The sequence below is a fragment of the Hypomesus nipponensis genome, chromosome 26, assembly GCF_054491055.1.
Source record: "Hypomesus nipponensis isolate SF chromosome 26, ASM5449105v1, whole genome shotgun sequence".
NCBI lineage: Eukaryota > Metazoa > Chordata > Actinopteri > Osmeriformes > Osmeridae > Hypomesus > Hypomesus nipponensis.
Window position 1 is genome coordinate 8,453,085 of NC_140386.1, and position 13,511 is coordinate 8,466,595.

The 13,511-nt window shown below is 45.5% G+C and overlaps 1 long non-coding RNA gene across 1 annotated transcript; it reads right to left on the reverse strand.

Annotated features, from left to right (window-relative positions):
• Positions 1-1,594: 1,594 nt before the first annotated feature.
• Positions 1,595-11,664, reverse strand: LOC146221309 (uncharacterized). The gene is made up of 3 exons (XR_014750732.1): positions 11,320-11,664; positions 9,333-9,438; positions 1,595-1,667 (listed from the first exon to the last, which is right to left on the reverse strand). It is a non-coding gene; the product is annotated as an uncharacterized LOC146221309 (long non-coding RNA).
• Positions 11,665-13,511: the final 1,847 nt, after the last annotated feature.

Below are 13,511 nucleotides of genomic sequence, written 5' to 3' on the forward strand. Positions count from 1 at the left end.
ATTGACAAATGCATAACAGCAGTGTCAAGCGCTGGGGGTGTAGTTGTTCTGATGTGGGCCTCCCTCGAGTATGGTGCAGAAACATATTCTCTTCAAACAATCCCAATGACAGCCAAATAGCCTGCTTGTCGCTTGTAAAAAAACCTTCTAATGATGCGTGTCGAGGGAGCGCCCTGCATCCTTGTACCAGACGACTCCCCTGTGTACACAGAGAGCAGGGAAAAAAATAATAACAACGTTTCCTAAATCAGTCCCCCCCTTCAAGAAGACTCGCTACACCAGAGCATCCAAACAAACCTCCGCTTCTCTCCGAATTCCTAATTCTCTTTCCGCCTGCTGTTCTTTTCCACTTCACTTGTAAAGTCAACATTCATTACGATAACCATTAAATTTTCCATTTTCTAACACACTCCTTCCCCTATGCAGAGATTTGAATATCTATTAGTGACAATTGGACATGATGGGTACACGCGCGTAAGAAGAGAGGCCTTTTTCTCCCGTTGGCTCACCACCGAGGGTGCCGAAACAATGAAACAATGGTTCCCTCACGTCCACTTCTCTCATAACTCAGCCCCTTCATATTCTAATTAGAACCGAGATGATAGCGAGCTGGATGTTTGCTGTGCAGGGCTTTAATATATTCTCAATGAGGCTGAGGAGGTATAAGAGAGACAAACTCGTATTCGTACACTGCTAATGCGATAGTGTGTTAAAGATGGCTCCGTGTCTCCTAGCATCAGCGCTAACAATGTACAATCTACCAATTAACTGTGGGAAGATATGTGGGAAGCATGCTTAAACTTGGATTTCACATTTTTGCTACAAAGTTAGGCGTTAGCACTCTGGTTTTCCCTCTTTTGTTAAGATTCCTTCCTTGTCATTCTGACATGTTCTTATATTTCCTACCAGCATGTTAATGTATTTCCAATTGAGTCACATTTTGGCTAACACCTGCCCTCTTAACGGACACCCGTTAGTTGGATCTAAGGACATAATATCATAAGCAAACAGTTAATCAATGGACCCACCCCTTGAACAAGGTATTAAACAGGGAGTGGAACATGATTTCTATCTGATGGAGCAAATGATACGCAGTCTTCAGAACACAGAACAGCCATTAAAAACATATCTTTTTCATGTTCGCTGAGCAGATAACAGGGTAACCAATGAGAGAGAAGTAGACCTCAGTGTCTTAATGCCAAGGAAGAGAGAGAGCGCGCTAACAGGCCCTGATTAGCTCCGTTTATCTCTAATTAATTACCTTTACCTAATTAGACGCCCTGTTTCGGCGAGACACAGAGTCAAGTCGACTAGATTATTAGTGTGCTCATCGGCCCTTTACAAAGGGCTGAAATTAATGAAACGTGCAAAAAGGATCCACTGTTTTAATTGCACAGGTGTTGCCTTATGGCAACACTTTATCATCCTGCGCCTTTCTGAGATTATTAGCAGGGTTTCGTACACGGGGACTATACTGTGAACTGCACCGTGGCAACGGCTCATTAGTTAGGCTTGTTATTGTATTATTTATTACGTTTGGCCTTCCCCCATTACCCAGATTGATTCATAGACCCCGTTTCTTACCTCTTGTTCTCGGTGGCTGTCTATTATTCCTTAGCTGGTTTGTGAGGCCGCTCTCCAAGCCCGGTAGGTGGAGGATCATCCCACTGGAAGAAAAAAAAAAAGAAAAAAAGGAATTATAAACCAATCAGAAAGGATGATCCAGACAGATTTAGGTTGTGGCATGAAGCTAAGATCATCACCATGAAGAGGGAGGAAGCACAATTCTTAGGAGAGCAGAAACATGGAATAAACATCCCATCCTGAACAGCCTACCTGTTCTCAGTGAGGACACAACATGTGTCAAAGACACACTACTGCGCCTTCTATACTCTTCATAGAATCAATATAGAATACAGTCAATAATCATACAATACAGCATAGGGGCTCAAGGAAAAAAAATAATATATGGACGTATAAACTATTAATACATTTAAAATATTTATAATTTAACATAATATTGTCCTTGTCATGCCAAAGCATTTTTATATCTACCAGCTTATACGTGAATATTTTGAGCCTATTAGATTTTAATTTGTCCAGGGAAGCGTGACTAAAGAAAAACAACAACCGCATTTACTTCAGCAAACACGCTTATAGTTTTCGTCAGTGTGAAGGTAGAACGTCTGTCCTAAGATATATCACCACACTGAGGCAGAAGTAGATGCTGCAGAGAGCAAGACACAGGACTCGGGGAGAGATAAAAATAAAGATGCCCGAGTGAGTGACAAGGACATATAATCCTGCGTCAGACAAAGAAAGATGCCCTTGACCAGTCCCCATGTCGACGGAAGGTAACACAGTTGCACACTTCTAAATTTGATTGCCAGGGTTCCTGTACTCATCAACCTCAGACTCCACCAGCTGTTTGCTTTTTCATCTCCCAATCTCTCGTCTTGGTGAGTTCCAGGGGCAAGGCATGGCTGACAGCTTGAGGACGCTTGATGTCTTGGCACTTATAGTCTCATGAAGATGCGGACGATGCAGTGAGGTGGGGATGGTTAGAGAGCCTGGGGGTAGGAGCTGTGTAGGGGGGGGGGGGGGGGGGTCGACTAGACATGCATATGGTCCTTTCCTGGTTAACCACTCCACCCCGCTTCCTCTTCACCACTTACAGCCCCTTCCGACCCTGTCTTATGGCACCTCTGCCAATAAGCATGGGCAAGACAGCTGTAACCATGCATGCTCAAGGCTACTGACCTGGAAATATGGCCCAACCTAACAAACTCACTCAGTAGCCTTAGCTGGAACGGCAAGGCCAAGTGAACCTCATCCTACTGTACCCTCCATCTCCCCCGCCACTCGTTCACGGGAGACAACCGTGCGTCACCGTGGCGATAGTTGCTACAACAAAACCATTTAGCTTCTTCGACGGACACACACACCAGTGACATCTTCTTGCAATTAATTTTTCAAACTATTTTGCGTAGTGACCCGTGTCAAGGTTTATTGACATATGGTATCGAATGAAGTTTATGTGCTGAAAAGCAGTTTTGTAGCTGAGTTCTAGAGGGAAAAGACTTCATTGTAGAGGCCTCCAACTAGGTTTCCGTAGCTCAATAGCTGTGAGGGAAATGTTGAGACACTGTTAAAGCTAAACTGTCTCCTGAATCACTTTCCAGGTCTTTGCTTTTGATTCCATTGGCAAATGCTTTTATTTCATCACATCTCTGTAAGATATCACACAATGTGACAATACCTTAACAAGGTCCACTTCAAATTTGTTCAACGATGTGACTTCAGTAATTATGTTTTGCAAAAGAAATGTGGGCATGCCATGTTTGTTCAATGGTTCGGAATGAGTGAAATTAACAAAAATGATATGACACCACCTGTCATCCGACATTACTTATCACTGAACGCCTCACTAACTCGGCACATTCCCAATGGCTTTAATTTCTTAAAAGTACAGCAGGTATTTTAATGTGTGATGAAAGACTTGTTTCTTATTAAGCATGAAACATGAGGGACAAGTGACAACACAAATGCCCCCCCCCCCCCCCCCTTTCTGTTTCTGAAGTTGTTTGGAAACATTTGAAACGAAATCAGTGTCACTCTGGGATATGTGCAGATGCCTTTAAACGAAAGCATCTTACTAGTGTCACATTTAGAAGCGATTATGGTCCACTGATGTGAGACTGCATGTGGGACATCTCATTCTCGATGTTTAACGTTTAAAGTGTTCCGACGCCTTTCAGCGACGGCAGAATTCTATTATTTTCATTCTTCGGAGCATAAACAAACCTGTCAGAGGAGAACTGCATAGTGTCTGTCTGTTCGGGAACACGTCTAGTGTCTCTTGACTACTATGGCACTTTGGACTCGCTCACCCGTTGTATGTCCATAACCATCAGGGTTATGAATCTATCATGCAACACACATTGAAACAACACACAGAATGTGTTTCAGGCTGTGCCATTTTGGTTTTGAACTCTGAGGTTATTTATACCCATCTCCTTCAAAAATAAGGGAAAGGCAGACAAGGCCTTCTACCTTGCAAAGGTCACTTACTCACAGCAATTGAGCGCTCGTGGCCTCGCCCTCCCCACCTCTTTACCGGAGAGGGCGAACTGTGGGTGGAGCAGAGAGAGGGGTGTCTCTCTTCCTCCCTCACTCTCTCCCTCGCTGACACGCTCCAGCCGCACTGCTGTCCTCAGCATCTCCGTGGGGTGGTGACTAATTGCCCCCGTAAATCACCGCGCGGGTCGCCTGCAATCCTCCGTTTACTTTTCCCTGACAGTAATTTAGTGCTTGCTCTTTTACACACTTGTCATCGCGTGTTTTTCCTCACATTAGAGGCCGGTGGAAAAAGGACGGTAATTAACGGTGCGACACGGCGCTCGCCGCGGCTCTTTCATCATGGTGTGATAATTGTGCTCCTTGTCTGTCAGAGTAACCTCTCGGTTTCCCCCAGAACTTCCTCCCTGCTATTTGTCAACCCTGGGAAACGCCAAGATTCAAGGGGCTCCGACTGCAACCGGGCTCAGCTCGCTTCTAGTTTTCCTATTTGTCCGAAGACTAGGTCATTTATATCCTCGGGCAAAACTTGTAAAAAATATTAGCTTGATCCACACAAAAAGATAAAGGATACACGGTAAACACACCTGGATTCTTGATAGCTGAGGATTTGTATTTGCTTTTTTTTTTTTTTCACAGAGATGCTTGCAGAGAAGCCTCTAATAACCAGTCCTTGTATTGATAGTGCTGAAATGCAAAACAGTAACAGTGGAGATGCCCAGAACAGCTGAGATCGTAGAAAATCCATTCATTGAGCTTATCTATTCATAGCAGAGTCCAGTTCACTCATCTTTTTTAGAAGTAACGGGGAAATAATACACAGCATATTTGTGGGCGGCATGTCATATTCTATTTCTATCAGGTGCGGCCCAGGTGATTCACTGTCTGCCTTGTTATTCTCTGCCGTTCCACACTAAGGATCCACAGTATCCATCACCCCTAACCTGCACCCCGAGGTTAAGTCATCAATAACTTTGCAGCTGGAAATATTGCAGGGGACTTCAAGTTTGCGTAAGGTCCTTTGACTGGCTCTCCAGGTCCTCCTCTGTGTCCCCCTGCCCCCCCCACATTCACCCCCTAGGATCTCCAGGATTTTTAATATCTTTATTCTCCTGTCACAGACAGGGGCTAATGGGATGTGTGGTCAAGATTTCAGGATCCATCACTGACTTGCTGAAGAATTAGCATGGGCCCCATGCATCACCTGCCAGAGCTGTCAGCCTTGCCGTCCCGCGCGCTTCATTATAGCCCTGCCGCTGTGCTGCCTGTCTCCCCTCTGAGCTCCCCTCCCCGCAGCCAGGACGCGCAGCCGAAGGCCCTGCCACGCCCCTCAATGTCAGCCCCGGCCGCCAGCCACTAAATTAGGAGACACTGTCGCACTTTTAGAAATTAGGGACCGGTGAGCGCCTACCTCCACTCTGCCAAGAATGCTTCTCCGAGACAGCCCCTCTTCCTCCCTCCTCTTACCCTTCCACTCCTCCTCCCCTCCCTCTCTCCCTTCCACTCCTCCCCTCCCTCCCTCTCTCTCTTCCCTTCCACTCCTCCCCTCCCTCCCTCTCTCTCTCTCTCTCCCTTCCACTCCTCCCCTCCCTCTCTCCCTTCCACTCCTCCTCCCCTCCCTCTCTCCCTTCCACTCCTCCCCTCCCTCCCTCTCTCCCTTCCACTCCTCCCCTCCCTCCCTCTCTCCCTTCCACTCCTCCCCTCCTTCCCTTCCACTCCTCCTCCACTCCCTCTATCCCTTCCACTCCTCCTCCCTCCCCCTCCCTCCCCCTCCCTCCCTCCCTCTCTCCCTCCCTTCCTTTTCATATCTGTTTCTTTTTCCAGGCACAGTGTTTTTCATCGTGAAGTTAGTGTATTTAGAACTATTAGGGTAATTAAGCAGCCTTTGGCCCCTGTTGCGAGGGGAGAAACTCTTTGATTACTCACGCCCCCCTGGTTGTAAGCAGGGGGTGTTGGTCTCATTTTTGCCGTGTGACCCCCATGTGGTTCATTCAGCGCCCGGGCCCTCAGAACCCCCTCGAGAGCCCCCCGCCCCCCCCCCCTTCTCTGTCTTCTCCGGCGCACAGATTAGAGCAGCAACGCTAAGAAGGTCACAGTGAGAATGAAGAGAGCGAGGCAGGACTACAGCTGGGGACCCTAACCCAGGTCCTTCCCCCCACCCCTTTTCCTTCTTATTAGCAAATCAAAGCTGCCCCCGGAAAGATTCACAGTCCTCACCTGATTTTTGTCCTTTCCCGCTAATCACATCGCCACTTTGCCTTGACTGACAGTTTTCTTTATAATTGGCCCATGATCTGGCGAGGATCTAATAACCAGAAAATCCCCTCTGAGGGTCCGTGGGGCTCGGGCGACCTGTCTCCTCACCCCCCCCCCCTCTCCGCCGGCAACCACCAGCCCCCTCGCACCATCTGCAGTGGGCCGTTGCCATGCCGCGCGGTCTGTGCTCGACAGCGGCGAGCTAATCTTAACGTTCAATAATGGTGTGAATATTCGATGAGCTGCAGAGAGGCAGAGGACCGGCAGTAGCAGACTAATTACTGTTCATTTGCCAGAGTATCAAAGCCTAATTACTGTTCATTTTAATGCTCCAGAGGAAAGTCAAGGCGGGGTTAGAGGGAGACGGCCCCCAGAGATAAGTCAGGCTTCATCCGTCTAGCTCTCCATGCACTCAATCCCTCTGTTTAAATACTCCAGCTTTCTTTTTCCTGCACGTTTGCGTACCGTAGGTCTGTGATTGTGTGTATGTGTGTGTGTGTCTCCCTATCCTCCAAGCAAACATTCGAAATTCTACAAACAAACACGTTGATCAATCTAAGAGACAGCAGCGAGGAGAGAAACAAGAGGCGGGAACACAGGAGAGAAAGTGAGAGATGGGGTCCATAATGCCAAGCTTATTGTTTCTATTGCTCGCTCTTCTTTGTCTTTTTAATGTGTTTTGGGTAAATATCAGACAAGAAGAGGGAGGGGGGGGGGGGACTGCCGTCATATCTTTCTTGCCTTCACCAGAAGAAAGCTTTCCTTTTTTTTTTTTTCTTTCACCTAATCCTGACAGAAGCCACCACAATCACTACCTGCCACCCGTTTGACAGTTTCTGTCACCAATTAGCAGCTAAATCGGCATCACCCCCAACAAGAAAACTAGGCAATCTTTATGTCTATTATTTAGCGTATGTCTAGGTGTCGTTTCCTCCCCTCCCCCTCCCCATTTTCTTTTCACACTTCCCTCGCTGCTTTACATTAGAAAACGCGGGACTGCAATCAATCTGGCTGCATGCCGGCCAGCTCGGCTCTCCCTCGCCCCTGCAGTGGAGCACGAGGTGCCATTGGACGGGGGACTAAACCCTGTCTTGACCTATCAGGAAGTTAAGTCTTGTGAATTTTACACCCTGTGCTACACCACAACAACAAAAAATGTACGAGGCATCGACAACCCTTTTAATGAGGGGGCATCAAGCTGTTCGCCAGGCTTCGCACTTTCCCCACGATAGGATGCTAAATGAAAAGATGCCCGCGACACGCGCGGTTTGTTATCATTCAATCTGCTCGAGACCGCAAACTGGTCATTATCCAGCCATTATTTTCCTTGATTTACAATCGCGGGCAGAGGAGGTGATTGCCGCCCGCTTGTTCTCCCCTCGGCGGGGCGGATAGAAACCAGCTTGAAAATTTGCATTTACACGATCTGGCTGAGCAGCTTATTAGATCTGGATATTTATTTTCCACTTAAACCGGTGTTTGATTACACTTTAATAAGGAACAGGGAAACCAGCAGAGCCGCCCGCGTCAGACTGATCCGGCCCGGTGGTTTCTCTGGGATTCTTTTGTAATGAAACAAAGGATACAAGAGATGTGCAAGCTTAGGAAGGTGATAAAGGACACCCGATGGAAGATGATTTGCAGGCCAAGAGCATAAGGGATAGAGGAGGGAGCCTAAGAGGAAGTAACTCTATTCCCTCAACAGGACTAAACTGTGGGCTACATTCTTCCTAGACAAAGGAAAATCATGATGGATAACAAAAACAAAACCCGGATGAGATCAAAATAGAACTTGAGGATATATATCCTGCCCAGGGACTGGTTCACTCTTCAAGAAATAACCCCAAACCTGTAGTCACACACCTCTTTATCCTTGTGATTGGACCCCAAACCTGTAGTCACACACCGCCTCTTTATCCTTGTGATTGGGAGGGGAGGAAACCTCTTGACGTTTCGACCTGTTCTTATTTAACCTGATGAGACAAACCTTTCAAGTCTGTGGCCTCCTCTTTGTACTGTCGAGGATCACTCGAGGTCACACAGGCCCAATTGTTTCAACTCCAATACCTGGACAGTCCCCATTGGTTACTTAAGCAATAAGCACCAAGAGGCCGTGGTTTACACTGATTTTAGAACAGGTAAGGGGAGTTGTTAGGCACGACGCGAAGCAGAGTGCCGAAAATCCCCTTACCTGTTCTAAAATCAGCGTAAATCACGGACTCGCGGGGCTTATTGCTTTTCTAAAACTGTTACTACAAATATTTGATATGGTTTCATCAATAAGAACAATTATAAACAAAATTGTTTAATAATAAACCGTCGTTCTTCCGCTACTACAAAGTATAGTTCCTACATAAATCGTTGCCACGCAACAGCCACATGGACATCTTTGCCGTCTTTTTCAATTTGAAATATTCGATGCGCAGTAATATGGAATGTTAAAGAATGTTATGAGGACAACCTGTGAGGTTATGCTGGATTTTACAACGGCATGGAACGCGATATAGCCAATCACAATCAATGATGGGAACAACCAGTTTTAGAATCTGCATTATACAACAAAAGACTGTAAATGTGTCTTCGTTCCGCAGGAAACGGGGAAACAGAAACAAGCAAAAGACAGGCTGGCATTGATTATGGACAATCGCATCAAGTGGAGTGAAGCTGCGCTTGAATGAATCAATATTGGCCTCACAATGCCATTTGTAATCCGGTGACGTTTGATGAATATGCTGCTATCGTAGCATGCATCTCTTGAGTACAGGAGTCAACCAAGCATTACCGACGAAGAAAAAGTAGGGTTGATGTCTACCTCATGATTCCAATCATGCGACACACACCCTCCCCCCCTCAGTCTGTATCAAGGTGTTCCTTGTACATTGTGCTTTTGTCACATTTTTGTCATCCAATCTAAATAATTGCAATAAAGGTGAGAACAATTTTCCTCCATTGCAAAAAGGGGGGGGGGGGGAAACAGTTGAAGTCACAGCAGAACTTACAGGTGTATGTTTTGTCTCCATGCTGGTCTGAAATAGCGCAGTCGTCCTTGACTCTGCAATTACGAAATCGGTTCAGGAGGACCGCGTCAGTTCCTGCTCTCTGCACCTGCAACGACAACGTGGGGAAAATGCAGAGTTGAGCTCTTGGCCTGAAGTGCCCTCTCATTTAAGACGATCGACAAAATCAATAAAGTGAAGTATGTTTCCTTCGCCTCGTCCTTTCTCCAGCAGCATTCCCTCAAGCCTCGTGGTCCAGCTGAGCTCCATCACCTCCGCCCTTCCCCCAGGCGTCTCTCCCCTCTCTTAGCCTGGCGGAGGGAGCCTATGCCAGGGTAAAACTGTACGGTGCTCCATAAACGTCTAGCACACAACCCCGAAAACTAATTCTGGGTTTTCACAGATTCGAGATCTTGGTTCCAGTCTCACGAACCGTTCCAGTCTCACGAACCAAAACAATCAGGTCAAGGATGGTTCTGGAGAGACATTTACCTCTTGGTCTTATCCAGTCCGGTACACGTTTGCACCACGCGACGCTTTTAGGTACCTTCTCTCCCAAGATATTCTAATATTACTATCCAGCTTGTGTGGTCTCCAACCCACACCAAAACTTCTAGAAATGCAGGGCTGACTTCAAAACGCCCTTGTTCTGTTTAAAGGTGCTCTTTAAGGCGTAAGGGAGGAGGAAACAAAGCCAGAGGCTGCAAGGTCAAATCTTTGTTTTGTTTTTTTCCATAGACCCTGAGGAGGTAAATTGATTGTAGCGTGTTCAGGGAGGGGAGGGGGTAAGCATTTAACTGCTGACAGACATACTCTAGCCCTGTAGGGGAGGGAAGGCAACAGATTGCTTGACATCATTTCCACAGGCCTCTGTTCCACAATCCTCTTTTGCTCAATGGACCAAGGCCCTGTTCCTTTGTTACAATTAACCTATTCGGAAGAGCTTTTCATTTGCAGGTGATTTCGCGAGCCCCTGGGAGACTTGCATTCTCAGCGTTTGCACTATAAGCCCAGAGTCAACAAACTTTCCACCCTCCACATCCAATGCTATCCTGCTACTCTATCAAAACCATCACTCACATAAAACCAGACGGGGGGAAAACCATTATTCTATAGTCCTACATCTCCTACTCATAGTAACTCCATACTGCATATATATATATATATATATAGCGATATAAATATCAATAAATATATATATATATCATATGACCTCAAATAAAAACAAATGACTCCTACCCTTGGTCTGAAACATAAAGTATTTAAAAATTGACCCCAAGGGTCTGCTTTGTCCGTGGCCGGAGGCATTATTACAGCCTGGCTGTCACAAAGTATCCCCTCAGGTCATTACTCGCGGGCAGCCATGGAGCCCTTGGCAGAAGCAGAGCCTTCCATTATCTGGGACGAGGATAGAGGCAAAGGGGAGAGGAGAGGGTGGGAGAAGGGAGGGAGAGAGAGAGAGAACCATCCTGGCTGTGGATCTAAGGAACGGCACCAATGCAGAGGGTGATGGCTCCAGTCTGATGTGTTTTTGGGGCTAGGCCCAGGGCTGGAAGCCACCCATTTGGGCCAGGTTCTATTGATAGTTGGCGCACTGGCATTGAAATACTTAACCCAATCAAGGACATAATTGCATGTTTTTTTCATCTGGTTTTCATTTGATGCATATATTCTCTTTAGTTAAATTACATCCATCTCTTGAGTTTCAATCCATTGGAGAGCGAATGAGTGGAGTGCTCATTCCTGTATTAAAAACCTAATCAACAGCCGGTAAAACTAGAAAGGTGCATTTCTGTCACTACCCAACTCAGAACAATGTATCACAAAGATACAGTATAAACTGGAATAAACTACAGCATGTATTCACCCAAAGCCTGACCCTGAATTCAGGCACCTCCCGGAAATAGAGTAGTTTAACACATTCACAAAGGATCATGCACAATTTGAGCCGGATACTCAGTGAGCGCTATTATTTGGTGAACCCACTTACCTGAGCTCTCGAATCTTGTTTATTTCCTTCCAACTCACATCAGCTCCTGGACAGCCACCCACCCCTTTGCTTTTTAGGAAATATAATTTCTCCGGGTCGTACATGTTTTTTGTCGTTTGTTAAAACTCAGGTTACCAATATCTTACTAGCAATGACTAGACCAATTTGTTTTGTGGATACAGTGTAGTTTTTCTATGTCACGGATAAACTAACACAATGTATCCTTGACATAGAAAAAGCAACGTCAAGCACTTGCTGAAGACTACTTCTGTATTTCTACAATGAGCAGAAAAAATGACAATTAGCCACAGCTAGTTACACTTTAGACTAATTTGAAATCGTGTTCCGCAAAAATTCGTCTTTACCGCCAACACTTTCAAGGAAGTATGTCATACTACTGAAGTGGCCAATGGGACTCTGGCAGGGTACTGGTAGCCTATCGATCTGAAGTGAGTGCAATTGAACAGCGGTAGAGAAGGTATAAAGGCCTGTCCCATGTCATTATTTGGAAATGACTGTTGTGTAGACTAATGCATTGAAGCACGCACCACATGAGAAAACATGATCAACGGTCTTTGATGTTCTGAAAAGATTCTCATGTGAGAAACTACTTCCCAACCGCAGTGAAAGCACTGGGCTACTCGTACTGTTTTTTTTTTTTGTTATAGGCCTTTAAAAACGTACGGGCTTCAGCTGGCTGTAGTCCTACAATCATTTGGAAACCTATATCACTCGCCAGTTGATCATTAAAGGTATGATTACCATTGAACTGCCCCAGAAGGTAGCACATTTATTAAGGTTGAAACAGATGGGGGTGTACATTCTCCCTGCAAAATCTTTCCAAATGGCTCTTCTGGTAGCAGTATAAAAATGATGAACTAGGCTCAGAAGGCTGCATCAAGCGTTGAATCGTGCTCACGGACAAAACATTCAAATAGGCAATGCAACATTACGCTCAGCCTCCATTGCAATAGTGCCATGAATGATTGATCTAAGCCTTGCAGTGGAATGCGTTTGCTAGTCCATACAGGAGACGCAAATAAATTATTACAAACTAAAGAAAACAACACAATGCATATGTCCTTTGGGTTCGGTTTTCAATACGACACGAGCGTTCCCTGGCGAGGATGCATCATTATCAGTCGCATGAGCGATTGTCAATGTCACTGAAAAGTTGTTACAATAAAAGTGAGGCAGGGGGTTGCAACATGAAGATCTCGTTGTCGGAGAAGATGCAGACCTATTACTGTCATACAGGATATACCCCTGTAGCCCTGTAAAAAGTCACCCAAGCCAATTTTCATTATCATATTGATTGAAATAGTTCATCACAGTGCAATTTTTGGTTTAGCGCCACCGGGTTTGGAACGAGAGCAAAGCATTATCCAACAAAAGAACTGCATTGTTCCACAGGGACGCTTCTCTGTTCCAGTTCATTGATGGAGTTGATTAAGTTTAAATGAAGCAGACACTGGATAAAAGTGAAGGTATTGACCAGCGGGCGCTGTGCTGCGCGCTTGAAAAAGCCTGATACACGCGGAAAAGCAAGATTTGCTAAATGCTCTAATCTTCAATCAAATCTAACATCAATACAGACAAAGTTTTGTAATGAGAGATTCAATGAAGCATGCAGTAGAGAGAATTAATCCCCTCGCCTAAACTGGGTTCAACTTTGAAGTTTGATCCTCAGAATAGACAGTTATCTAAATGCTAAATAAGAAACGTATTGTACTTTTCACAGCATGCTAATCATTTGTTCATTTCATCTCCATTATTTGTTCTCTTGTACATTTCAGTTGTTGATCTGGTGATTAGATCAACCTTGGATAGTGGATGGTGATGGATAGAATACTTAACAGATCCGTCTGGTTCTTGGCGGTAGCCTAATGCCGAGTTGGCTTAGCTTCCGACCACATGGTTTGTGGAGCATCATCACTGACATTAGGTTACTAAAACACCACGCAGACAGTGCAACTGCTAGTTTGTGCCTAAAGCCTATTTACATGCCAAACCTCAAAGTGGGGTTGGAAGCCTATCCATTTGACCTTTGCATTGGCGCTTTTATTTTATAGACAACTATTTGTCGATATAGAAACTGCTTCAATTATGGGAGACGCGAGTGGAGTCTCACTATATACCATTGTTTAATAGCCCATAGCCAACCCAAAATCCATCTGCATGATAGTTAATAT